This window comes from Leucoraja erinacea, chromosome 17 (assembly GCF_028641065.1).
Source record: "Leucoraja erinacea ecotype New England chromosome 17, Leri_hhj_1, whole genome shotgun sequence".
Lineage (NCBI taxonomy): Eukaryota > Metazoa > Chordata > Chondrichthyes > Rajiformes > Rajidae > Leucoraja > Leucoraja erinaceus.
This window is the reverse complement of record NC_073393.1, coordinates 13,155,226-13,182,944: the sequence shown is the minus strand read 5'-3', so window position 1 is coordinate 13,182,944 and position 27,719 is coordinate 13,155,226. Positions and strand designations below refer to the sequence as shown.

The 27,719-nt window shown below is 41.8% G+C and overlaps 1 protein-coding gene across 1 annotated transcript in view; it reads left to right on the top strand.

The window, feature by feature from the left end:
- The window catches only part of znrf1 (zinc and ring finger 1), a 177,550-nt gene that overhangs the window by 103,866 nt on the left and 45,965 nt on the right, over positions 1 to 27,719 (top strand). The window lies entirely within an intron of this gene.

Here is a 27,719-nt window from a genome sequence, read left to right as displayed (position 1 = left end):
GTTTCATAGCCTGACGGCTGTGGGGAAGTAGCTATTCCTGAACCTGGACATTGCAGTCTTCAGGCTCCTGTACCTTCTACCTGAAGGTAGCCGGGAGATGAGTGTGTGGTCAGATTGGTGTGGGCCCTTGTTGATGCTGCCAGCCTTTTTGAGGCAGAGACTGTGATAGATCCCCTCGATGGTAGGGAGGTCAGAGCCGATGATGGACTGGGCAGTGTTTACTACTTTTTTTGTAGACTTTTCCACTCCTGGGCACTCAAGTTGCCGAACCAAGTCACAATGCAACCGGTCAGCATGCTCTCTACTGTGCACCTGTAGAAGTTAAAGAGAGTCCTCCTTGACATACTGACTCTCCGTAATCTTCTCAGGAAGTAGAGTCGCTGATGTGCTTTCTTTATAATTGCATCAGTGTTCTCGGACCACGAGAGTTCTTCAGAGATTTGCACGCCCAGGAATTTGAAGCTCTTGACCCTTTCCACCAACGACCCGTTGATATAAACGGGACTGTGGGTCCCCATCCTACCCCTTCCAAAGTCCACAATCAGTTTCTTGGTTTTGCTGGTGTTGAGGGCCAGGTTATTTTGCTGGCACCATTTGGTCAGTCGGTCGATCTCTCTTCTATTTTCTGACTCGTCCCCATCAGTAATACGTCGCACAACAGTGGTGTCGTCAACGAACTTGATGATGGTGTTCACACTATGACCGGCTACGCAGTCATGAGTATAGAGTGAGTTCAGCAGGGGGCTGAGCTCGCAGCCTTGAGGTGCTCCCGTGCTGATTGTTATCGAGGCTGACACCATTCCACCAATTCGAACAGTTTGGGGTCTGTGAATGAGGAAGTCAAGGATCCAATTGCAGAGGGATGCGCAGAGACCCAGTTCTGCGAGTTTGGTAACCAGCTTGGAGGGGATGATTGTATTAAATGCCGAGCTGTAATCAATGAATAACAGTCTGACATATGAGTTTTTGTTGTCCAAGTGGTCCAGAGCGGAGTGGAGAGCTAGCGAGATCACATCCACTGTTGATCTGTTGTGGCGATAGGCGAACTGCAGTGGGTCCAGATTTTAATCGATGTAGGAGTTGATTTGCGCCATGATCAACCTCTCAAAGCACTTCATCACCACTGATGTTAGTGCCACTGTTCGATAGTCATTGAGGCACGTCACTTTGCTCTTCTTGGGCACCGGTATAATTGATGCCCTTTTAAAGCAGGTGGGAATCTCAGACCTCAGAAGTGAGAGGTTGAAAATGTCCATTAAAACTCCAGCCAGTTGGTCCGCACAGGTTTTTAGAACACGGCCGGGTATACCATCAGGTCCAGGTGCTTATAAGATGGAGAAATGTGAATTTGTTGTTTTTGAAAGGAAGAATAGAAAATCCAATGTTGTTTCATCGTGTTGTCTTTGCTTTCCATTTGCTTTCTGAAATATTTTCTGTGCTCTATCGAAATACGGAGTTAGCATAGAAAGCAATTAGTAACGTGTTATCTCAGAGATAATTCACAAAGTAAATTTCTGAGATAAGGTTGTTTAAGGCAGATGAAGAGGTTTTTACTTAACTCAGAAGATTCAACTTTGGAATTTTCTAACTCAGGGCACTGAAACATTAAATATGTTCAATGCTGAGAGGGGTTTGTTTTTCCATTATAGGAGTGGAAACGGGCAGGATAGTAGAAGCCAAGATCAGATCCAAACATGATCACAGGGATGGAAAACTAGTCTCAAAGGGTGCATGGCCAACTCTTGCATATGTTTGTCATGTTTTACAAAAACACATGCTGTGTTTCCCAATTATTGAGACTATGTTGAGAGTAAATGCTGGAACTGTGTCTGTGAAGACAGGAGTGGAAGAGTGATTCAGGAACACAGGAACTGGCAGTGAGGTTGTCATGGCAGTTATTAGGATGCTATGTTAGCTTTGATTTTCAAGGAAGTAAAGTATATATCAGCACTTTTTTTTGTCAATTTGGAATTGGTTGGTTAGTTATTACCAGAAGGTGCCACTTCAATATTATCATGTTGTAAACTTGTAACTGTACTAAATAATTACAAGAATATAGTTAAGCAAGTACAACAGTGATTTTGTTCCCTTTATACCAATTCTAAAGGCTTTTTTAAATTTCAATCAAGGTTAAACAAATCATGGGTAGACACAAAATGCTGCACTAATTCAGTGGGACAGGGAGCATCTCTAGAGAGAAGGAATGGGTGACGTTTCGGGTCGAGACTCGACCCGAAACGTCACCCATTAGTTCTCTACATAGATGCTGCCTGTCCCGTTGAGTTACTCCAGCATTTTGTGTCTTCCTTCGATTTAAACCAGCATCTGCAGTTCTTTCCTACACCTTTTACAAATAATAACTTTGTATTAAAAGTATGAAGGATTATCATAAAATCACATGAAAACGTGAAATCAATCATGAAATAGCTTTGATTTGGAATATAAAATACCCAGAAATAGTGTGTGGGTATGTTTTGAGAATAACAAGTTAACAAAGCTTTTCTTTGCAACACCAGACAAATTGGCTATTTAATGGATTTACTCATGCTTGCCTTAAGTTTTGAATAAATGAGCAATTGGTCATTCGAGTAACTACTTCCTGGGATGGAAGAATCTTTGAGACACTGAAATTGTTTGTGATCCTGTATTGTCAGCACAGAAGTTATAGTCGCTTAAATTCTAAGCCATTTCTTCTGGTAGCCAGCTCTTCAAAAAGTAAATCTGACCATAGTAGATTTTAGGAATAGGTACAGTTTAGTTGCTCAATCTTCTTAATTTTAACGATCCCACTGAGATAGTTAAGTGATCCCACTTTATGACTTTTCTATGTCCTGATCGTGCAGACTTTGTGCAATTGCGGGTTCAATTGTAAGATCCCAACCACTCGTAGAAGCTGCCTTTATTCTTGGTGCCCGACTGTTTAATCATGATAGTTGCTCTGATCTGCCTTAGCCTGAAAAAAAAAAGAGAGAGCGAGAGAGAGAGAGAGAGAGAGCACGAGCACTTTTTTGTCTCATCTTTAAGTGGCTACAATGACATCCCGCCATCAAGAGGACCTCATCATTGACATTATTTAATGGCAGAAATTCGATCAAAAGGTCAACTCCTTATTCTTTCATTATTCATTTGCAGCCAAATGATATTGCATAATAGTCAAGGTTGTGAACTATGTACCATTGGAAGTTTCTCTTCCCAACTACCCAGACCTAGATACCATTCCGAAGGTCAAATCATTCTCCTGTCAAATTTGTTTTTGGAATGAATGAGTGCAGGTGGGGCTCTTTGACGATGTACACTTGAGTGAACTAACGAGTATTCACATTCCTCCTTGATCTCGAAGTTAATTGTGAAGGCTTTGGTTGCTATTAAGCTCACTTAGTCACAGAGCCAGTCAGCATGGAAAATGCGCCGTCCCAACCAAATGCATGCCGACCAAAATGCCCCATCTAAGCCAATCTCACTTCCTTGTGTTTGGTCCATATCACTTTAAACCTTTCCTATACATGTACTTGGCCAAGTGTCTTTTAAATCCTGTTATAGAGTCTTCATGGTTGGTGGGTGTGGAAGGATTGGTTTCCTCCGGAAACCTCATGCATTACCCCTCCTTCAAATCCTTACTGCTATGGAAAGATATCTCGGAGAGTGCAACCATACTTCCTGTGGGTCAGTGTGAGAATGAGACAGCAACTGGCTATCTTGAGAACAGCTGTGATAATGAAGCACGCACACAAGTTTGGTTTTAAAACTCTTAAAGGAAGAAAACACATGATAATTTCTTCAAGCAAGGAGTTTCCATTTTCAAATTTTTTTCTGTAAACTTGTCAATGCTGCTTAGTGTACAGAAAGTGCCTACAATTTAATTGTGTAGATGACAATGTTTTCAAATCATTGTACTTCATAAGGAATACACTAAATTGCATATTTGTTGGAATAATTTCTTTTTGTACATTGTAACACACAGCAATATCAAAATGACCTTCAATACGTGCTCGAAATTTCTCTCTGCCTCGAGATAGTACCCATGGCCCTGTACATGTTTCATGGTTGGAAGTATATAGTTAGCCTTGAGAAAAACTAATTAAGGATCACAAAGTCACATGGATAATTACTGTTCTTTTTATATACTCATCCTTGTGGAATCCTTGAGCAGATATATTTAACGGAAAAAGTTGCTTGGTTTTTAAAAAAAGTTTATCTTTGCTTGACAAAACTTTAAAGAGAACTGTGAGGCAAATGACTCACAGCAAACTGAGTCTCTGTTTAAATAGTTCAGGAAACAAGTTAAAGTGAATACATCCAGTAAAAACAGTAATTTCCCCCCAAAAAGTGCAATAAGTGAACAGGTTCATGGATAGTAGACATGTCTACCTTCCATTTTCCAGCATCTGCAGTTCCTTCTTAACCAGGTTCATGGATAGGAAATGTTTAGAAGTATATGAGCCAAATGTGGGCTGATGGGAATTGAAATTGAAGATTGAAATTGGTTGGCATGGATAAGTTGTGACTGTCTCCCTTCTGTTTTACTTCGACTATGATTAAGTGAAGTGTAGTAACATATACATTATCTGCATAAAATCAGTCTCTGCCAGGCTATAGCTTTCTCACCATATGCAGTTGTTCCAAGATGATTACAGATTGTAATTGTTACTTTACAATTCGTGAAGAGGGAAAGAATTTTCATTTCTCTTTACAGATGGTATGTGAAAATTTCCCATAGATTTGCAAATCCCACAGGATTTGTGTGAAATAGCAGTAGACTGAAGTATTGTGCTGTTCAAGGTATAAACTCACATTATACTGACTGCCATATTTCTTGTCAAAACAGCAATGTGCTACGGAATTAATCACTAAATACATGATGTGAATTTGCAGACAGAGTTTAGCTTTGGAACTGAAATTTGTGTTAGGGATTAGGTATACAAATTCAAAAGCCCCCATGTATTTAAAATGATAGCAGTGACACAGTGGTGCAGCTCCAGCAATCTGGGTTCCACCCTGATCTCCCATGCTCACTCTGAAATTTGTGAGCTCGCTTTAGGAGCACATGGGTTTTCCCCAGGTGTTCTGATTTCTGATTTCCACCCAAATACCAAAAACATGCTGTTAAGTCAATTGTCTTTAACAGGTGGATGGCAGGAGAGTTGGTGAGGAGATGATGGGCGTTTGAGAGGGAATTGGTTACAAGGTCATACATGTAAGGATAGGACTGATGGAGCAGTTACGAGAGCTGCCATAGACTCAATAGACTGAAAAGCTTCACAGCCTTCCTGCAACCTTGGGAATACATCTCAGCAAAAGTTGGTCTCCAATTTGTTGACATGCAGCTTTTCTTTCCCCAGAATCTTGTTCGTCGATATATTCGATGTATTTTTATCACCCAGAAGGTGGACAGGAATTGGCAAAAGCCATCTATTATTACATTCCACCAATGGGCATTCTGCTCCATTAAGGAATTAATCATTGACAGTTAAATATAGAGAACAAAATTCCAGGTTACTGCCTTACACTGTGGGATAAAAAATGTGTAATTACCAATACTTCTGGATCATTGTGCTAACTAACAATGATATGACTCATCTTTTTGAGGAATATTCCATTCAATCCCTGAAGTGTGGTCTTTGATTCAGAAACCGCACACTGGTGAATGTAATATTGTTTTTTTTGTTCTTAAACGGAAAGCTATTTGAGTTAATTTCCTGTTTCATCACTAATCTGTTATTGCTACAATTTGCTTTTATGTGAACAGGAATGCTTTCAAACGCCCATAACTTGGCTTAAGTGACAAATGTACATATGGTCAAAGCCAGAGAAAACAACCAGATCCCTAAAACTGGCGTCAATCCTTAATGATCCCATTAATCTATCTATCTATCTCTTCTATATATTACTAAAAGTCTGTTCTTGACCGGTTTTGGCCATCTGTGCTGTGATTTCCGAGAGAACGCCACCACCTACGGCCGTCATTTTGGCCACCTCGCTCAGAGCCCCCCTCCGCCGCATGTGTGCCGAGGATTTTTCCAGTCGATGAAAAATGACAGAGATATTAATGATTTTACAAAATTCCCCATTCTCTCTGCTGCCCCCGCTGGCGGCAGGGCGGGTGGACTATAAAACCAGGAAGTGGTGTGCCTCAATTAGTCTGCAAGCTGGAGGAAGGCAGAGGGTCACGTTTCTCTGTGCTGTGAATAACACTGAACACATGTCCACACAACTGTGAGTAAGTACCCTTAATGTGGTTTGAAAATGAAAATATGGTTAAAGTAAAAAAGCACTGCCTGCAAATGGTTGTTTGGGGGGTTTGGGTTGAAATAAAAAGGCACTCTCTCGCCACCCCCTCTCCTTTCCCTCTCTCCTCTCCCCCCCTCTCCTCTCCTCTCCTCTCCACTCCCCCCTCTCTCTCCCCCTCTCCTCCCCCCCTCTTTTTCTTTTTCTCCCCCCTCCTCCCCTCCATCCCCTCCCCCCCCGTCCCTCCCCTAAACCCCCCCCCTCCCCTCCACACACCCCTACCCCCTTCCCCCTCCCCCTCCCTGCTCCCCACCTCTCCTCCCCCCCTCCTCCCCACCTCTCCCCCTCCCTCACCTCACCCCCCTCTCAGCACACCCCCTCACTCCCCCCCTCTCCTCTCTCCCCCCATCCTTCCCCCCCCCTCTCCTCTCCCCCACTCTCCTCTCCCCCCCCTCTCCTCTTCCCCCCTCCTCCCCCCTGTCCTTAACCCCCTCTCCCTCTCCCCCCTCCTCTCCCCCTCTCCTCCCCTCTCCTCTCCTCTCCCCCCTCCTCCTCCCCCCTCCTCTCCCCCTCTCTCTCTTCTCCCCTCTTTTTTTCTCCCACTCCTCCGCTCCATCCCCTACCCCCACCGTCCCTCCCCTAAACCCCCCCTTCCCTCAACACCCCTACCCCCCCCCTGAGTTCCCTCCACCCTCCCTGCTCCCCCACTTCTCCCCCCCCCCCTCCAAATGTCCCCTCTCCCTCACCCTCTCCTCCTCCCCTCTCTCCCATTTCACCTCTCCCCCCACTAACCCTCTCCCTCCTCCCCCTCCACCCCCATTTTCCCCTCTCACCCACCCTCTCTTCTCCTCCTCGCCATGTCCTCTCCATCTTGCCCCTCTGTCTCTGCAGCCCTCACTCTCTACTACCCTCCCCCCCCTCTCTAGATGTGACTGCAAATTGGGGACTATGCGTCAGTAGATAGTGTGGTTAGGGGGTAAAAGGAGCAATATTAATAGAATATCATGGGGGGTAATTAGCGTGAGCGCGGGGGGGGGGGGGGGATAGTTAGTGTGTGTGACGCTGCATGCCGCCTCCCCGCCCGCCCCCCCCACCCCCCCCCCCCCCCATTTTTTTTTAAAGTTTAAAATGAGAAAGGACGAATAAGGGAAAATAAGCCGCCCCTGCACAGTTGGGGGCGATGGGTGAGTGATGGAATATTGTGTTGGGGGAACGGGTGTGGTGGAATATTGCGTTGGGGAACGGGTTGCGTTGGGGGATCAGGCCTCCCATGTGACACAGACCCAACGGGTCCCACTTGGTTCAGTCTTTAATAATCATTATTAATGATTTAATAATTATTTAAAATAGATAAATAAATAGTTGTTATCAGTAAGTTGCCAACGGCCATCAAAGTCCTTGTGGTTAATTACGATACTTTAGGATAGAAAATCTGGTACCTTCACACCTTCTGATTTATATGTGGTGGGGAAAAGTGTGTATTGTGGGAGCCATTCTGGCTCTACCAGTGAATGACAGCCATGTTACTCAGAATTCTCTGCTTCCCTTAATACATTTTGTTTCGTACTTAAAAGGTCGTGCCTCAAACAGTTTGGTATTCCATTCCATTCTCAACCAGTGATTCAAATCTTTATAATTAAAGGGAGCTATTAATCTCTATAATTATAGTGGGTCTGCAATAGTGAAATCAGAATGAATAATCTTGACACTTGCCTACCTCGTGTAGTCTGCCAGCGCCTACTTGTAATGATTCGGTCGCCATTTATCCTTCCATTGGAATTATCAGTGATTGTTGATTCCACAGAAGGGAACAAAATGCTATATGTGTTGTATCCTGTTATGAAATGATTGGCTGTGGATTAAGATATTTTTTAAAACCTATCGGAGCAGTTTACGAAGCTCTTGTGTGGTGTGGCAAAAGTAAATTGAAAAAGCACGGCAGCTTATGTAGCCAAAAGAAGAACAAGGCTTGCTGTGTTATCATTTTTAAGACAACATTTAAAAAAAATTGTGCTTTTCTGTTTCCTTCATTTTTGTTTCCATTAGCAGCTCTAGCTGTTACTGTTTAATTTGTTGCTACACCTTAGATGACATATTTTAATTAATGGCAGATATATTCTGATGCTGACATTCTTAAAAAGAAGTTACAAGTTTGTCCAAAATTGAAAACTCTTCCAGCTGAGCATTCTGCTTCTGCTTGCAGCTCTTCAACTTTGCCAACCTAGGTCAGTTGTCTCTAAGCCTTTCTTACACTGTCTTATGTTTATCTTCAGTCTGATCCCCCTTATCTCTGTACAAATCTTTGCTCCATTGCTCCTTCCCTCTACCTGTCCTCTGGGCACTTTGTTTCATCTTGGTGCCCATTATTGTACAAAATTGTCATACCAAATTACCTTTAACTCGCTGCAGAGCATTCCTATCACTCCCATCCCCCTCTTTATTTCCCTTAATCCCTACATCATATGTTCTCTTCCACCTACACTTTGATTCTTCTGTCACTTCCCTATGCTCAGGAATAATTTACTGTTGCCTGTTAACCTCCTAGCACATGTTTGGGGTATGAAAACAAATTGGGCCTCATCTCCAAAGTGCACTATAATTACATACGGCATAATGAAGGAAATCAGGAGAGCACAAAGGGGGTTTGAGATAGGTCTGGCAGGTAAGATTAAGGAGCATCAAAAGAGATTTTATGTATGTTATGAGAAAAAGGGTAACAAGAGAGATGGGTAAAAAGGCACCTTAGAAACCAAAGTGATCATCTATGTTTGGAGCCACAGGAGAATAGGCCTATGAATCCTCAATGAATCTTGATCTGTTTTTACCACGGAGAAAGACATGAAGATTAAGGAACTTGGAAAAGTTAGTGGAGATGTCTTGAGGATGGCCTGTATTGCAGTCAAGGAGGAACTGGATATCCTAAGAGGTATGAAGGTAGTTATAGCTCATAGGCCAGATAAGATTTATCTAAGGACATTGTGAGAAGCTAGAGAAGACAGGAATCCTGGCTGAGATACTTGATTCATCATTAGATACGGGTGAGGTGTTGGATGACTGGGAGGGTGGCTAATATAGTGCTTCTATTTAGAAAATAGGGAAGAAAAGCATGGGAACTATAGACCAACAAGCATAACATCTACACCGGAGGGGATTCTGACGGATAAGATATATCCCCACAGCCATCAGGCTATTAAACCTGGCTCGGACTAAACTTTGATTATTAATAACCAATTATCTGTTATTTGCACTTTATCATTTTATTTATTCATGTGTGTATATATTTATATTATAGTATATGGACGCATTGATCTGTTCTGTAGTAAATGCCTACTGTGCTCTGTGCTGAAGCAAAGCAAGAATTTCATTGTCCTATCAGGGACACATGACAATAAACTCACTTGAACCTGAACATGCATTTGGAAAGAGGGAATGATTAGGGATAGTCAGCATGGTTTTGGTGTTGAAGATTTTGTCTCGTGAATTTGATAGAGCTTTTTGAAAAAGTATCCAAAGAAAGTTGATAAGGACAGGGCAGTAGACATAGGTTATATGGACTTGATAAGGTTCAGCATGGTAGGCTGTTCCAGAACGTTAGATTACATCTGATCCAGGGAGAGCAAGCTAACAAGATACGGAATTGGCTTCATGGTAGGAAGTAGAGTGTGGTGGTGGAAGGTTGTTTCTTGGACTTGCGGCCCGTGATTAGTGATGGGCCTTGAGGATATGGTGTTGGGCCCGTTGTGGCTTCTTATCCACATCAATGATTGGATGAGAAAGTACAAGGCATGATTAGTAAGTTTTCAGAAAATTGAAATTGGTGGTATCGTAGAATGTAATACCAGTATGAAGAATTACAGCAGGATCTTGAACAGTTGGGCAGGTGGGCTGAGGAATGGCTAATGAGTGTGATTCAGATAACTGTGGTGTTGCATTTTTGGAAGTCAAACTAGGGCAGGATCTTCACTGTGAATGGTAAGAACCGGGGGAGTGTTATAGTGTAGAGGGGATCTAGGGGTACAGGCACATAGTTCCTTGAAAGTGGCATTGCAGGTGGAGAGGGTGGTGAAAAGTGTGTTTTTCATGCTGGCCTTTATCAATTAGGGAACTGACTATAGTAGTTGAAATGTTATGTTACAGTTGTAAGATGTTCGTGAGGCTGCATTTGGAGTATTGCGTTCAGTATTGTTCACCCTGCTAAAGGAAAGATGCCAAACTGGAAAGAGTGCAGAAAAGATTTATGGACTTGACTTTGCCAAGGCTCAAAGGCCTGAGCCACATGGAGAGGTTGGGCAGACAAGGACTTTATTCCTTGGATCACAGGAGGCTAAGAGGTGATCCTACAGAGGTGCACAAAATCATAGGAGAATGGATAGGATAAGTGCACAGTCTTTCCAGAGAACGGACAATCAAGTGCTAGAAGGCAAAGGTGTAAGGTGACGGGAAAGATTTAATTGGAACCTGAGAAGCAACTTTTGGTCATAGAGGGTGGTGCGTACATGGAATGAGCTGCCAGAGGAAGTACTGTAGGCGTTTTATAATAATACCATTTAAAATATATCTGGGCAGGTACATGGATAGGAAAGGTTTAGAGGGAAACGTTGTCAAACACAGGCTTTGGGGACTAGCTTAGATGAGGCATCTTGGTCAGCATGGACTGGTTAGGCTGGTGGAATAGATTCTGGCTGCATGACTCCATGGCCATACTCCCTTCCAGGTCTAATTTTCATGTGAAGAAATTCTCTCGATTCCTGGGCATGACTGTAAACGGGAACTCTGAACTGAAGCAGGTGCCACAAGGATTTGAAAGTCTTCTGTCAATCAAAACCTCTCCAGCCACTTACTAACTTGCCTTAGTTTACTTTGCCAGTGCTTATTAACACAGTGCACAAACTGGAAGTAATCAGGGGATTACTACCTTTGGGATGTCCTCGCCTTCTAATTTCCTTCTGAGCATCTAGCATGTGGGACCATAGGATGTTGGAACCTCAGCTTTTCCCACCATGTTCATTATTACTTATAACTACTCCCCCTTTTAAATATTCTACACCGTGTCTGTGGTGGCTTCTGTCCCGGCATTAGGAAACCAACATGCCATGCAGTTTGCCTGATGCTTTTAAAACTGCTGGCCTATTCCACACGTATCAAGTTCCCAGTAACCTCTGTATTTTTATCCTTTTTCCCTTGTGCTGTAATTTGTCATCCACAATCCTGTAGATGTAATCCAGACTGCATTCCCCAATCTTAATATTCCCTGAAGAGAGTTTGAGTTGCCTCTTTTCCTTCGAAATTGCATCCTCCTACTGAGAGGTGAGCACATCCTGCAATGAGACTTGCAGGAAAGTCTGGGATAGTAGGAGGTGCAGCACCTGTCCTGACACCACCTTCCTCATCACCATTGCCATCCAGGGACTTAAACACTCATTTCAGGTGAGGCAGAGATTCGTGTTCACCTCCTCCACCTTTGTCTATTGCTTTTAGTGCTCTCAATGTGGCCTCCTCCACATTGCCGAAAGCAAGCAGAAGCTAGGCAACCGCTATTTTGAGCACCAGTGCTCTGTCTGCTGTGGCCATCTAGAGATCCTGGTTACAAACCAATTTAACTTCCCTTCCCATCCACACACCTACTTTCTATTCTCCTCCACAGCATTTTTAAAAATCCCTCTCCTAGGCTGATTTTCCCACTCCAAATATTTACTGCTACTCCTATTATATGTTTCACTAAGCTCTTGCAGGCGTCTCATAGAGTCATTGAGTGATACAGTGTGGAAACAGGCCCTTCGGCCCAACTTGCCCACATGTCCCAGCTACACTAGTCCCACCTGCCTGCACTTGGTCCATATCCCTCCAAACCTGTCCTACCCATGTACCTTCCATCATCTATCATGGAAGAAAGGGATCTGACATATGGAAATATCATTAACTTGGTATTTCTATTTTAAAGATTTTGTTGTTATGGCTCATTGGGCTCTGAGCCTCAATAATAAGACTGCTTTCATTTTAAGATGTATTCTAGTTATGCAATTCTGTGGAGGCAACATTATCTTTTGAGTAACGGAGTTTCAGTTGAAGTGTTTGGCATTCATCCTCTGGTAAACATTTATTTAAAATAAGAGCATGTTTCTTAAGGTTTTATATGTTAATAATGTGACAAAAATGTGAACCAGTTTACCTTCAATGGTGAATTTGATGCACCAGATTATTATCAGTGCAGAAATAGTTTTTCAATTTTCTAAACACAGCTCAATGTTGGGGAGCATTTGTTAATTTTTTTCTCCCTACTTATCCCCACTTATTGCCTTTTTAAAATCAAATCAGAAAGTAGTAACAAAATATTATTTTAATTCAATTACATACCACCAAACCTATCACTCTTAAATAACCTATTTACCTATCATCTGTCACTTGTCACCTATCGTCTGCCACTACAATTATTTCCATTGTCTCTTCTAAAATCCCTACATGGTACAGTTATTCAGGGTTCAGCAGAGGTAGAGCTATGCTGTTCTCAATCTTGTGGTTGACATCCACTGGATATATCAGAGCTTGTGAAGGTCCCTTAATAGGCCAGCTTTTCAGATATTACCATCAATACACAGGCTGCACATACAGCTCAGATTTGGCAAATGTAAGGTAGGATAATAATGGGTGAAAGAGCAAATGTAATAATGAGGAACTGCAGATTTATACCAAAGCAAGGCACAAATTGCTGTAGTAACTCAGCCAGTCAGCCAGCAGATTTGGAGAACATGGATAGGTGACGTTTTGGGTCCGGATCCTTCTTCAGGCTGAAGAGGTCTGCAGAAGAGTCCCGACCTGAAATGTCACCTATCCATGTTCTCCAGAGAAGCTGTCGGACCCCCTAAGTTACTCCGGAATTTTGTGTCTTTTTTTGGTGAAAGAGGGAAGTCCTTTGACCTATACTGTCCATCGTTCCAAGGCCCTCTTTGCCATCATCCCATTTTGTGGCCTCCGATGCTTTATGGCTAGCAATGAGCTGCTGAACGTTTACTGTAGTTAAATTATGTGCTAAGATATGAGAAAGAAGATATAAAATTCGTCCTATCAGGCAAATCAGAACAATTCTTAAAGATTTGGTCTCCATTTGTCGACTTATTACAAGCATGTAGTGCAACACAACCTTAGAAATTAAGTGATTCAGAACCGGGTGGGAGGTGGGTAAAGATACGAAGGAGGCATATCCCTTTCAATTTCTTTCTCTTTTTTCTTCTCTCTTCTCCTCTATTCTTTTTCTTTTTGCTTAGTTCACATCACCTTCTCCTTTTCTTTTTCAAGCTATGTAATATTCTCTCTCTCTATATTTCTTGCTTTTATTACTCTTTTTTTCTACTATTAAATTTAAAATAAGAAGTTGTACATGAAATGTAATATGTTATTTATGTCTTATTATTGTTCATCACCTAATAAAAATATTTAAAAAAATAAAAAAATGTGCTAAAGGTAAGATAGAAATACTCCATTCCATTCAATATTTGTAGCCTCCGTCCTCAGCAAGTGTCTGTTACATGCAGTCGTGATTGTTGTATTGAATGTGTTACGGTGGCAGCTACTTGCTTTATGACAAAGGTTGCATTTAAAAGGCAACATCATGTTCCCAATGTTTGAGGCAAACTCCTTTCAAAGTACACAATTTGACTGGGATGCCTGCCAGCATCTCTCACATTTTTTCCCCATAGATCCAGAGGTATTTTTGTTGTTTGGCAGCCTTGGAGATGCAGCGTTAGTGTACAGCTGAGCAGCTCTTGGAGAGTCCAGTATTTGCCACCGACTTTCCACTACTGCTGCAAAATTCATCAAGCACATCAGATCACTTCTGATATGTGAAACTCAGAGTGAAAATCTACTTGGCTGTCTCAGTCCATGGAAACATTGAGGATTTGGATGATGCATTCTTGGAGTGAAAGATTTTCTCCAGCTGCATATCTTAAAGTATGTATTAAGTCATTGTTTCGTTTAAGTTTAGGTTTATTATTGTCACATGTACCCAGGTACAATGAAAAGTTTTTTTCCATGCCATCCAATTAGATCTCATAATACTATACATAAATGCAATCAAGTCAATCTCAAGTACAATAGATAGGGCAAAGGGGACAATACAGAGTACAGGATATAATTCTCAGCATTGTAGTGCATCAGTTCCAAAGACAAAGCACAATGCACTTTGAAGGGCCGCATGGCCTACTCCTGCACCTATTGTCTATTGTCTATAATGCCCGCAAAGATTTAGAGGTGAATTGAGCAGTATCCTAGCTTATAGAAGAACCATTCAGAAGCCTAATAACAGATGGGAAGAAGCAGTTCCTGAGTCTGCTGGTGTATGCTTTCAAGTTTCTGTACTTTCCGGATAGGAGCAGGAAGAGGAAGGAATGACTGGGGTGGGATGTCTTTGATTATGTTGACTGTTTTTCAAACCCACCGTGAAGTGTAGACTGAGTCACTTGTGGGAAGTCTGGTCTGTGTGTTGGACTGGGTTACATCTACAACTCTGTAATTTCTTGTGGTCTTGGACAGAGCTTTTTCCAACCCAAGCTATGATGCATCTGTAGAAGTCTGTAAGAGTCATTAGAGTCATGCCAAATTTTCACTGTATCCCAAGGAAGTAGAGATGTTGGTGTCTCATCAATGTGATTGGTCCACGACAGATTTTTGCTAATATTAATGCTGAGGAACTTGAAGATTCATTTCCAACCATCTAAGATTGCTTACTGTTTTGATTATATACACAATCACGCTTCCCTCACCCATGATAGCTGATCAGGATGAGTCTTTTCCATATTTCCGTACAACATTAAAGGAGTTCACTTGGCCCATCAAGTCTATACCAACTAACAAAGCAATCCCATTTCCTCCTTAATTTCCCTGCAACTTATTCTCCCCATATTTCTATCAACTCGCCCAAGATTCTACTGCTGATGTACACTCAAGGCACTTTATAGTAGCCAAGTACCAACCTGCATGTCTTTGACATCTGGGATTAAACCTGAGCACTTTGGAGAGCTCCATGCAGTCACTGAGAAAACATGTAAACTCCACATGTGCAGCACTGGACGAGAGGATTGACCCCACATTGTTAGTGCTGTGAGGTTTCACATCAAATCTCTGAACCATTGTATATTTCAATGCGAGGGAAACCAAAGAGGTGGAGATCCCGAATTTTCATGTTTAGCAGTCAGGCATTCCAGTATACCTATTATAGTTGTCTCCTCAGCATCTATTAGTTTACTGACAGCTGGAGTTCTCTACTTCTCAGCCTCTCTCATAGGGATTGCATTCTCATCTTTGAGGAAGAGGATACTAGTGGCGAGTGTAATACCGCATAGTACAAGATGGAAGTTGAGCATTTGTTGAAGTGACTGAAGACGGGGCATGTTGCATAAAGCTGAGGTTGAATGTTAGCTGTGGCTAAATGGATGGTGATGTGAGTGAAATGATCAATGCAGAAGGATGTGAGCGTATACAAAGTAAACTAAAATGAGGGGGTGCAAAATGTTTTGTGGAGTTAAGAGAGAATAATGAAAAGATTAAAGAAACACACATCACCTTACCTGATCCAATAAGGTCATGAAACCACTTGTTTCATTGAATTCATGAGTGGATGAGTGTAAACTAACTGAGGAATATGCTGCTGAAATTTTTTCTTATTGTGCCACAGAAAGAGGATGTCCTCTCCACCAGCTGGCAGCAGAGTAATCCCATCAAGGATAGGGGGGAAATCCTTTAAGACCGAGATGAGAACAACATTTTTCACACAGTGGTGAATCTCTGGAATTCTCTGCCACAGAGGGTAGTTGAGGCCAGTTCATTGGCTATATTTAAGAGGGAGTTAGATGTGGCCCTTGTGGCTAAAGGGATCAGGGGGTATGGAGAGAAGGCAGGTACGGGATACTGAGTTGCATGATCAGCCATGATCAGATTGAATGGCGGTGCTGGCTCGAAGGGCCGAATGGCCTACTCCTGCACCTATTTTCTATGTATCTTTGTATCAATCTCCTGCCTCTCTTTATTTTCCGCCACCCCACATCATATGCTGTCTCTTAACTCTGCTTTGAATCTTTTTCCACTTACTTACGCTAAGGAATAATTTACAGTTGCTTGTTAAACCCCCCCCCCCCCCCCCCCCCCCCCCCCAGCGCACATTTGGATGTTGCAAGGAATTAAAAAGACCCATTGACTCCCATCAACAACTCAATGGATAGCAAATTGACTCCATGGAAGGAAGCAGAGGGTGATGGTGGAAGGTTGCTTCTCGGACTGGAGGCCTGTGACTAGTGGTGTGCCTCGGGGTTTGTTGCTGGGGCCATTACTGTTTGTCATCTACATCAATGATTTGGATGAGAACATACAGGGCAAGATTAGCAAGTTTTCTGATGATACAAAAGCGAGTGGTTTTGCAGATAGTGAAGATGGTTGTGAACGATTGCAGCAGGATCTGAATTGCTTGGCCAGGTGGGCAGAGGAACGATTGATGGAATTTAATACAGAGAAGTGTGAGGTGTTGCATTTTGGGGCGTCAAACAAGGGCAGGACCTACACAGGGCCTACACAGTAAATAATGGGCCTCTGGGTAGTGTTGTAGAGCAGAGGGATCTAGGAGTACAGGTGCATGGTTCCTGGAAGGTCGAGTCACAGGTAGATAAGATGGTCAAAAAGGCTTTTGGCACATTGGCCTTCATGAGTCAGAGTATTGAGTATCATGATGCAGTTGTATAAGACATTGGTGAGACGGCATTTAGAATATTGTGTTCATATCTGGGCACCATGTTATAGGAAAGATATTGTCAAGCTTGAAAGGCTTCAGAAAAGATTAATGAGGATGTTGCCAGGACTAGAGGATGTGAGTAGGCTGTGTCCCCATTCCATGGAGTGCAGGACGATGAGGGGAGATCTTATAGTGTACAAAGTCATGAGAGGAATAGATCGGGTAGATGCATAGAGTCTCTTGTGAAGAGTAGGGGAATCGAGGACCAGAGGACATAGGTTCAAGGTGAAGGGGAAAAGATTTAATAGGAATAGGAATTTAATAGTTTAATAATTTAATAGTTACCCCTCAGGGTAACTTTTTCATACATAGGGTGGTGGGTGCATGGAACAAGCTGCCAGAGGAGGTAGTTGAGGCTGGGACTATCCCATCGTTTCAGAAACAGTTAGACAGGTACATGGATAGGATTGAAGGGATATGGACCAAACATAGGCAAGTGGGACTCGTGTAGCTGGGACATTGTGGGCCAGTGTGGGCACATTGGGCCGAAAGGCCTGTTTGCACACTGTATCACTTTATGACTCGAGAACTCTGAGACATCACACCATTCCCACACCATTACTTATTGCTTGATGGGAACTTGAAATTCTGCCCCTATATGGATTGTTGTTAACATTATGGTTGTGCTTAAAATGTTTAAGCTGGCAATCTTACAAATCTTGAATGTGGTTTTGGCAAAGATGGGTGGAATTTAAGTTGGTACTTCCAGAGAAGTGTCTCTAGATAATCACACTTTTGTGACAGCAACAACGATGTAGGCAGCAGTTGTGATGCCTACGCTTCATTATCGTAGTTAAGAGAGATTTTAAATATCTGACTGGAAGTTAATCTCCTGCAACCAACAAGAAGTGGTTTCAATCAATCTCTTTAGGTCATTACTGCTCCCTTACGCTGATGTCATGCTACCTTGGTCCTAATCCCCTTCACCGCCTCTATCACAAGGCCATTTTGTATAACCTAATTGTGTGATGAACAGCACCTTACATTTTATTTGCATCCTCTACATTTAAAATAATATGTCTTTTTATAGTGATGCTCATTTGTTGCTGTGAAAAACTCATCTGTGTCATTGACCATGATGGCAAAGAGTAGAAATAAAACAGAAAATGATAGATGTACTCAGCAGATCAGAAAAAGTCCTTGGAACAAAACTGTCGAGATAAGCTTTGGTGTCCCAGGGTGCACAGGCTTTTGCCTTTTAGGTCACAGGATATAGTTGCAATGGATTGCCTTGGAATTGAGCCAAATGTGAAGAAAACGTCCATTGTGTTTTGTTGTGTTCCTGTTGATTATGGACATTGAGAGAATGGAATCCTTTCCTGTGGACACAAGCAATAGTCACCAACAACTTGCCCTATGTTGTATACATTGACAAAAACATCAGAGACTTGCACCAATAAAATGCAAATGGATGCTAGATAAATATTAATAAGCTTAATAAAGAAAATTCATCATCATTTATATTGAAGGCCTTTGATAAGAAGCCTTGCTTAATGATAAATGTGACACTTGACTGAATGTTCATGTAAATGCTTGGTCACTTTTAATGAGGAACTAGACCAAGTGCAGAACCGTTGGGTCTGTTCCCCCAACGTGCGGTTGTGGGTGTGGGGTGGCATGCGGCCACACACATTACCACCCCTCACACACACATTAACTATCCCCCAGCACACACGCTAACTACCCCCCTTGTCAATATATTATTATTAATTTGCTCCTTTTACCCCATAATCGCCCTTACTGACGCATAGCCCCCAACTCGCAGGCGCGTCTAGAGGGGGGGGTAGAGAGTGAGGGCAGAGAGAGAAGGGGGGGGGGAGCGAACAGGGAGGGGGGGGGGGGGGGGGGGGGAGAGAGGGGGGGTGGGGGGAGAGAGTGGGGGGGGGGAGAGAGAGGAGGGGGGGGGGGGAAGAGAGAGGAGAGGCGGGGGGGGGAGAGAGAGAGGGGGGGGAGAGGTGGGAGAGAGAGGGGGGGGAGAGAGAGAGAGAGAGGTGGGAGAGAGGGAGGTGTGGGGGAGAGAGAGAAAGAGGTGGAGGGAGAGGTGAGAGAGAGAGAGGTGGGGGAGAGGGAGAGAGGAAGGGGGAGAGAGCGAGGGGGAGAGATAATGTAGGATGAGGCCATGAATAAATTCATATCAAGGTTAAAAGTTTTTAAATTAAAGGTTTTTTTAAACTTGGAAACATTCCTTTTTATCGAGTGGAGGTGAATGAATTGTTAGACAAAGAGACTCTAGAGGCTGGTATCTTGATTAAAATCTAAACTGCTGGGGAAACTCAGTGGGTCATAAGGTCATAAGTGATAGGAGTAGAATTAGGCCATTCGGCCCATCAAGTGTACTCCGCCATTCAATCATGGCTGATCTATCTCCCTCCTAATCCCATTCTCCAGCCTTTTTCCAAAGTCGGGCAGCATCTGGGAAGGAGGCCAGACAGGAGGGTGTTAACACAGTCGATGAAGAAAGGAAAGATAGAAATAAAAGATGTAATACAGATGAGCAGCAATGTCGTTTAAGGTCATTTGGGTTAAGTACGCCACAAATGTTCAGATTCAATTTAAAACAATTGCCAGAGGGGTGAAGTTCATGGTTAAGGAAGAGATCTTGTGGCAGAGTTCATCATAATCCTTGGTGTTGGTTTGGAGGAATTCTGTGTTTATTCACTATCTGATGTTGGATAATGTGATGAAATAGTCAACTAAGGTTTTGGCACCCTTCAATCTAGCATAGCTTTCAGAGCACACCAGTGCAAAGACACCACCAAGAGCTCTTAACAAAATCAGGAATCATTTAATATAGGTGAAGAATATCTGTGCAACTAAATATCTGTAACAAGACTTTTATTGCCAGAATTAAATTATGAATTAAGAGCTCAGGGCCCTTGCGGGTCCGTAGTGTCTAGTCACAAATATTGATGTACATTCAGTTATGTCTAGCACTGATCAATTCAGATCACACACACAAGTGGATAATGTAACAAGTCGGCACTGATCAAGTATCAATTCCAATAAGAACTGACATGATTCCGTTCCTGCCTTCCTGTTTGGATGGGTGGGAATATGGCAATGTTGTCTTGGGGGCTTTTAGGAACAAGTCATATGAAGAAGGGGGGTGGGAGGGGTGGGATGGAATCTGTCAAATGTTCAGAGCAGAACAAAACACAACTAGACAGCTATCATCTCCCGAGGTAGATATTTTGGATTTATTCAACAGAGACGTGTGTGGTTGAGCGAGTCCATTGTTAAAAATGACAGTTCGACTCATTTATACATACTGAATTTTCTTGAGGTTTGTGTCTTTGCTATTGTATGAGGCAATCTTCCTTAATTTATATTAAATCTTGAAATTCTTTGCAAGGCATTAATGTTAATAGAGTTCATGAAAATATTATTCTGTGAGTATTTTTGAAGTGAGCAAATTAATGGAACAAATATGTGCAATAATTTTATTTCATTGCACAATTTATTACCTCATTTACATTGGCATTTTGGTAATAAATGGTATATTCAGGCAGTAAACAAGGAAAGGTTCAGTCGAATCATTCTGCTAATTACTTATTCAACCTTTTTTGTGCTATTAAGTTTTATTAACCTGATTTAAATTCATTATACAGCAAATACATATATATTGTGCATTACCAATAATCTTTAATGAGAAATCCTTTTGTTGTTAATTATTATTTTGGCTGGAGTTTACCCTTCTTGCTTAGTTGAGTCCTGATGTAACCATACACATCTGGAGGTTTATAATTCTTCAAAGCTCCTGTCCATGCAGTACAGAAATGCATTCTTAATCTTTCAATGTTTTGTGTAGCTGATTTCAAAAACATGAATAATTTTGGCCATTAGCATGAATTATTCTTTTTAAATATTCCCAAAACACAGAATTCATGGCAATGTGGTGACATTATGAGCACAAAGTAGACTTGTGATACCTGTATTATTAAACACTTCAACCGCAGGAACTAGTAGTGACTCCATCACGATTTAGGCCATTTTCCCCCATTGAGATTCTATTAAAATTCCTTTAATGCTATTGACATCTATAAATGAAAGTGAAATAAAATGAAAATAGTGTGTTGAAGCATTTCAGAAACATAATACCTAATTACTGCACAATGAACTGCAAAGGGAAGGGGGATATTAATCGTGGCAGGATATTAAAGGATCTGGGGGGAAATTAAGGGGAGAGTAGGAGAAGATGAGAAAAGAATAATAAACTGAGGAAGGAAGCCTTTATTGCAGGATATTAACATTTCGTAGGACTTTCAGAATGGTCTTGTCAGACATTCTCATAACCTCCTCTGATACCCATAAGATAAGGTACGGGGCTGAAGAAAAGGGAATCTCAGGCCCTGCTTGGAGGGACGGTCCCACTTTACAAATGCAATTCCTCCCTGGGTTTCATGCAGAATGGCAGAGGGGGTCAGGTTGAGCGATAGCAGTGTGGCACCAGCAAGCGGCTAGAGGCAGCAGTGGGAAGGGGAATGGCCTTTTGAACCAGCGTCCACTTTGCCTCCGCCCAAGCACACTTTCCAATCAAGGTGAACCCCTGCCCCTTTTGATTACATGCTGCAGTGTCAGGACAGTTTTACTTACCTAATTCCGACAACACGGGGGACTGCTGACCAGTAGCATCAAAAAGCCTGGCCTTCTTTCAATGTGAGTAGCTACTTCAACTTTGCATCTCATTGTCAATAGGACTGAAGGGAAAAGTACTTGCTTACAAAGATAATGTTGTAGTTACTGGAACCAACAGCTGAGAGATGACTCTGTGTTATCAGAACCTCCCACGCTATAAAACTCTACGTGGGAGGGTGGGATGTCAAAAGTAGACTCAACTATAAAGCTGGCTAGACTACATTCCACATTTTTCTTTTAAAATGTCATGTGTCCCCCTTTAAAGCTAGCCACATGGGCAGAGCTATGACCAATTTTGTTCATAAAATTATATAGGCTCTGCCATTTTTTAAATGGCATACCTCCCACTATCACTTTGACAGTAAGAATCTGTGGCAGGCCTCTCCAGATATGGTGGGCAACACACACAGTTCAAGCACACCATTCCTAATTTAAACTCTATGGAATTTACGAAAGACTCCTGTCATGATTAACGGGTGTTATTTCAACCTACAATGTCTAGTTATGCACAATTTCTATTTTTTTAAAGTATGTGAATCATGAGTTCCTGTGGATTTTTGCTGTTCACAGCTAAACTGGGAAATGAGATGAGATTAAGAACTGAACACCAACCTTTTGCCTATCAAGTGGACCCCACACTCTGCTGTTATTGTGAAAGAGTGGAATGTCCTATCATTTTTGGTTTACATCCAAATGAGTTGAAAATAACATGTGTTCTATTTTCTGCTTCACTTGCACTTGTTCTGCTCTTTACTACCATAGATTTGACATTCAAGATTGCTAGCCACTTTACCGAAATTGAAAAGATGTCACAAGCCAAGTAGTCATATTCGTAGTAGTAGTTTCTGCATAATTTAGATTTTTTTTTTATAAGGGATTTTTACGTCCTTAATAAAAGGCAAATGACAATGTACTACTTACGATTGCACTGCAATGGTCTCATCTTTCCCCACCCACCACTGTGATTTCCACTGAAGTAAAATATAATTCCCATAGGAAAGTCCCCTCTGTTTCTGTTTTTCCAAAGAGGAGGAGGATGAGAAGCAAGAATGTAATGTCAGGTAAATTAAGTACAAAAGGTGCTCTGTTCCCAGCCATTGGTTTTGACATGTCAACATCTACGGGCAGCAATGAACATACTTGATGTGGCAGATGGTTCATGCGTGATGGCCTATGATGTGTATGTCTAATTGTACTCTATAAACCAGACAGTCTCAGTGTATTGTGCTCTCATTGGCACTGCATGAAAGAAGCACACCAGGATAATGCACAACCAGTGTTGGTCCATGTTCTTCAAGCTGATAACGGTTGCAGGCTCTGACACATCAATGGAACTATGAGGTTGGGAAGTGATAAAACAAAAGTCTTTATCTGTCTAGTGGGACATCTCGGGACCAAACATTGGTCAATTTTATTATTCAGCCAGTGGAGATGGCTTCTGGCAATGTCATACGAGAACTTTACCTATCTCTTCCCCCACTCCCCGTTCTCTAAATCAGCTTGTCCAATGCTGCCTCTTCTTTCAGCTTTGTGGGTGTGGCAGCTCTGTTATTTGCTTGGAAGTTATGTAAAATTGATCTATCTTGAGTAAGTTTCTGATTAATGGCCAGATTTTGTATAGTCTACTGTTTGCATTGATATAATTGACAAGATCAATAAGTATAATTTAATTTGCATCACTAAAATAAAGTTAACTTTCCATTACTACATTTTTGTTCATGAGACCGAGTTGAGTCCTCATTGACTGCAGCATTTTCAGCATTATGTTGAAATACTGTACCTAAATTCTCTGTAAAATTATTGGTGACATTGAGGCTATAAAAACTACTTCAACTTGGATGAACAGAACCTACTTTTCTGTTTTAATATTTGAACACATTATTTTCATTCAGTTGTCTCACATTAACCATTGATTTTATGGACCTGTCAGGTTTATGCTATCAGTATATTAAACTATGTATCTCAGAATACGCATTTGGAGAAGTAAAATAGATGAAAAATGGCACACTATTTACCTTGCTTTGAATAGATAACAGAATAGTGATAAAATAAATTACTAAGTTTGTGTAATCTTCTGCATGCCACCACCTTAGACATAATATCTACACCTATGATCTTAATCAATTTGATAAACCGTAGGTAGCTAGAAAAATTTGCCTGTAATTATTGAGCTTGCTCTAGAGAAGTAATATAAAATCAGAACTTGAGTTCAATAAGAAACGGCCTCCATTAACATATGAACATATGTCAAATGTTCTTAATATTTAACAATTAAAACCATATATTAAAAAAAAATCCTCAACAATACCTCAACAAAGTCGGGTAAACGTGTCATTTTAGCAGAGCAAACTGGAAGATTTCTGGTGATGTTTTGTTTTGGATTAGATGTTAAACTAAGGTCATGTCTGGTTATTCATCTGGAAAAATCCAATGATGGTTCAATCCTCATTCATTTTCTCCATTATCGTCTTGTAAAAGCAGAGTGGTCATTCATCTAAATACTTGGAATCGATCAATGTTATAAATAAATGGCTTATAACTCAATAATTGCACAAAACGATAATCCATAGGAAGTGTTTTGGGATGTTTCAAGCTATTGATGAAATCTTTCATTTTCCTGTCTTGAAGGTATGGTTTTAACATTTAGTTTGAGGTGAACATGAATAAAAACGTTCTCATGATAATTGTATTCATTGTGTACAGGTGTTTTTTGTTAGCATCATAGAGAGTTGGGGGAGGGGGAGTGAGATTTGTATTCCTCCTGCGTGGAACCTGGACAAAACAGCAGATTAGAAAGAATCTCCCCAGCTTTCGGGAGTCTTGACACTCATGAGATGGAAGGGAAAAAGGGCTAGATAATAAAAATAATAATACATTTTATTTATTGGCGCCTTTCAAGAGTCTCAAGGAGACCTTACAAAAATTTAGCAAGTAGAGGAAAAACATGTAAGGGGAATGAAATAAATAGTAGAGACATGACTAGTACACAAATTATAAATTAAAGACAGAATTCAATTCAAAACACAATATGAGACAATTCATGCACAGATGAAAAGGGAGGGGGACGTGGGGCTAAGGATAGGCAGAGGTGAAGAGATGGGTCTTGAGGCGGGACTGGAAGATGGTGAGGGACACGGAGTTGCAGATCAGTTGGGGGGAGGGAGTTCCAGAGCCTGGGAGCTGCCCTGGAAAAGGCTCTGTCCCCAAAACTGCGGAGGTTGGACTTGTGGATGGAGAGGAGACCGGCTGATGTGGATCTGAGGGACCCTGAGGGTTGGTAGGGGGAGAGGAGGTCAGTGAGATATGGGGGGGCCAGATGGTGGAGGGCTTTGTAGGTGAGGACCAGGATTTTGTAGGTGATCCGGTGGGAGATGGGAAGCCAGTGAAGTTGTTTGAGGACTGGAGTGATGTGATGGATATGTTGGTTCCTCAACCAGTCCTCATCAAAATAGTTCCCATTTAAAATAATTTCTGGTGGATTGAAACTTTGCTTTAAGGTGGCATGTTCAGGTTTAACACTGTTTGCTGTTTTTAGTATTAATTTCAACAGATAATTTGTATGGATCCTGATGCACAGTGGTTGTGTTTCTGTACTTGTAATCCAGGTTAGGGAACACATATTCAGATCAACAGTTTAGTTTAGTTTAGTTGTCACGTGTACCGAGGTGAAGTGAAGAGCTTTTGTTGCGTGTGGTATGCAAATTTAATTCAGAAAATAAATCTGGATTTTAAAAACAAAGGTAAAGGTGATGATGACTATAAAACCAGCAAATTGTGTGTGGCAAAAATAAATAATTCAGTAATATCTATTCGGGAAGGAAAAATAAGATTGTAATCGTTGCTGAGCTTGCCTTGAAATATCCTAACAAGCCAGTCACTTGTGTCAAACCACGATAAACATTATATGAAATTGGACAAGACAACAAGTATAAACCTAACCATCAGACCTGAACACGAGAGAGGCAAGCAAAACATATTTGATGCTATTCATGCCTCATCAACAATATCTGAATGCCTGTGATAATTAGGTGATGCTAGCTCACAGCCTATTCATGCAATAGCTCTTAATCCTAAAAATAGATCAATTTCTATATTCACCATGACAGGGTACAAGCCATCATTAGTAAGAATCTTCAGTTGTGATTCCGGTACCTGGACGTGGCGTCAAAGAATGAGAAGCCGAAGCAAAGAAGTGGAAGCCAAATAACCGAACAGAAACGAAGCCGAAACGCCATCTAACCGAAAGGGCGAGACGCCTATAAAGCAAACTCACCGGAAAGCCGCTCTGCTGAAACACCAACTAACCGAAAGGCTGCGTCGCCTACAAGCCCTCACCAAATGGCTGCTCTACCGAAAAGTCAAATAACGGACATGGCATCGCCGGGGGGGCAGGACCTGTCAGCGATTGCTCCAGACCCCCGCGTCCATCACATCACTGGCCAGTGGAGACGGGAGGGTTATATTAAGTGTGCTCTTATTGACCCCTTCCCACAGAATGGGGTCAGCATGAAAACTCAAAAAAGAGTTACTGATTTAAAAACAAAAATGTTACATGTATAAATAGTTCTTACATTCAGGAACCTGGTTAATTAAGTGGTGGGATTATTTCCCTGACCTAACTATGCCTTTGCTTTAGCCGGTGGTTACATCCATTCCATCCCTCCCTCGCAAAGATGTGAGATTTCATTAAGAGCACACTTGGATGAATAGATGCATTGTCTAGTGCAGGGGTGAGGAACCTGCGGCCTTCAGGCCACATGCGGCCTTCTAGGCCATTCAGTGCTGCCTTTTGAATTAATCCAAATTTTGTAGAACAAATCCTTTTATACCAAAGAGTAAAAGAAGATTCAACGAAATATTCCTCCCCGACTGACGGCCACAATTAAAACATTAGTAAGCCAAGAGGGCTATTTTAACAAAATAATGTACAATTTGAAGTACATCTAATTGAAGTTTCTTGGATGCGGCATAATTAGATTACAGCTAATTTAATGCGGCAATCCAACATGAAAAGGTTCCCCACCCCTGGTCTAACGTCTCTTCCATGCGCACAATACATGAAGCCGATGAAATGAGACAACTGTCACACCAAAGATAGACACAAAATACTGGAGTGACTCAGTGGGACAGGCAGCATCTCTGGAGAGAAGGAATGGGTGGCGTTTCAGGTCGAGACCCTTCAAAGTCAATCTTCAGGTCTGAAGAAGGGTCTCGACCCGAAAAGTCACCCATTCCAGTCCACAGACTACGGCGATGGAGCAAGCAGCCATCCATAATGCTCATTAAACTGTATAAACAAATTAGCTTGTTTTTATCATCCGCATATGCAGAGTATAAATGTGTTCAAAACAAAGCACATGTGTCCCGAGTCTTCAATGATAAAAATTGGTTTAAAACGTTGCCATTTACAACCTCGAAATGGAGCAGTACATCACGAAGTATGTAGTGAATTAAAGTTAATTGTAAATACAATCAGCCTTTAATCATTTTATTAAGGAAAGATAGGCTGGATGATCGGCCCTTGTAAAGATTGGGGTTTGTTAACTGCAATCCACAAACCCCTCAATGTGTGGAACTAGTGCTTCTGCCACTGATCATATTGGGGGTAGAAATAAGGAACTGCAGATGCTGATTTACCAAGAAAAGACACAAAATGCTGGAGTAACTGCTGGTCAGGCAGCATCCCTGGAGAAAATGAATAGGTGATGTTTCTGGTTGTGACCCTTCTTCCTATTTCACAGAGGGGAACAGTGAGAAAGGGTCACCCAGAGCCACTAGGTGTGATTGCTCCCCCTCCTCAGTTGGTGGTGGGTGGAGTTTACCCCATAGAAATGCACTACCTTCATGTTTCACTCCACATCCCATGGAGACAAGACTTTAAAAGCATTGACCCATCTCCAGGAGAATGACAGTAGCTACTATTTGTGAAACGTGTATATCAGGTGTTAACACTATTAAAGAGGAGCAAACTACAGTGGTTTCTTAAAGCAAGACTGGAACAATTTCATTGCTCTTTTTTAAATCTTGGATTTGGCCACAAGCATTACTTACAGTGCCCCTAAAATGCCCAATGTCTAGTGTT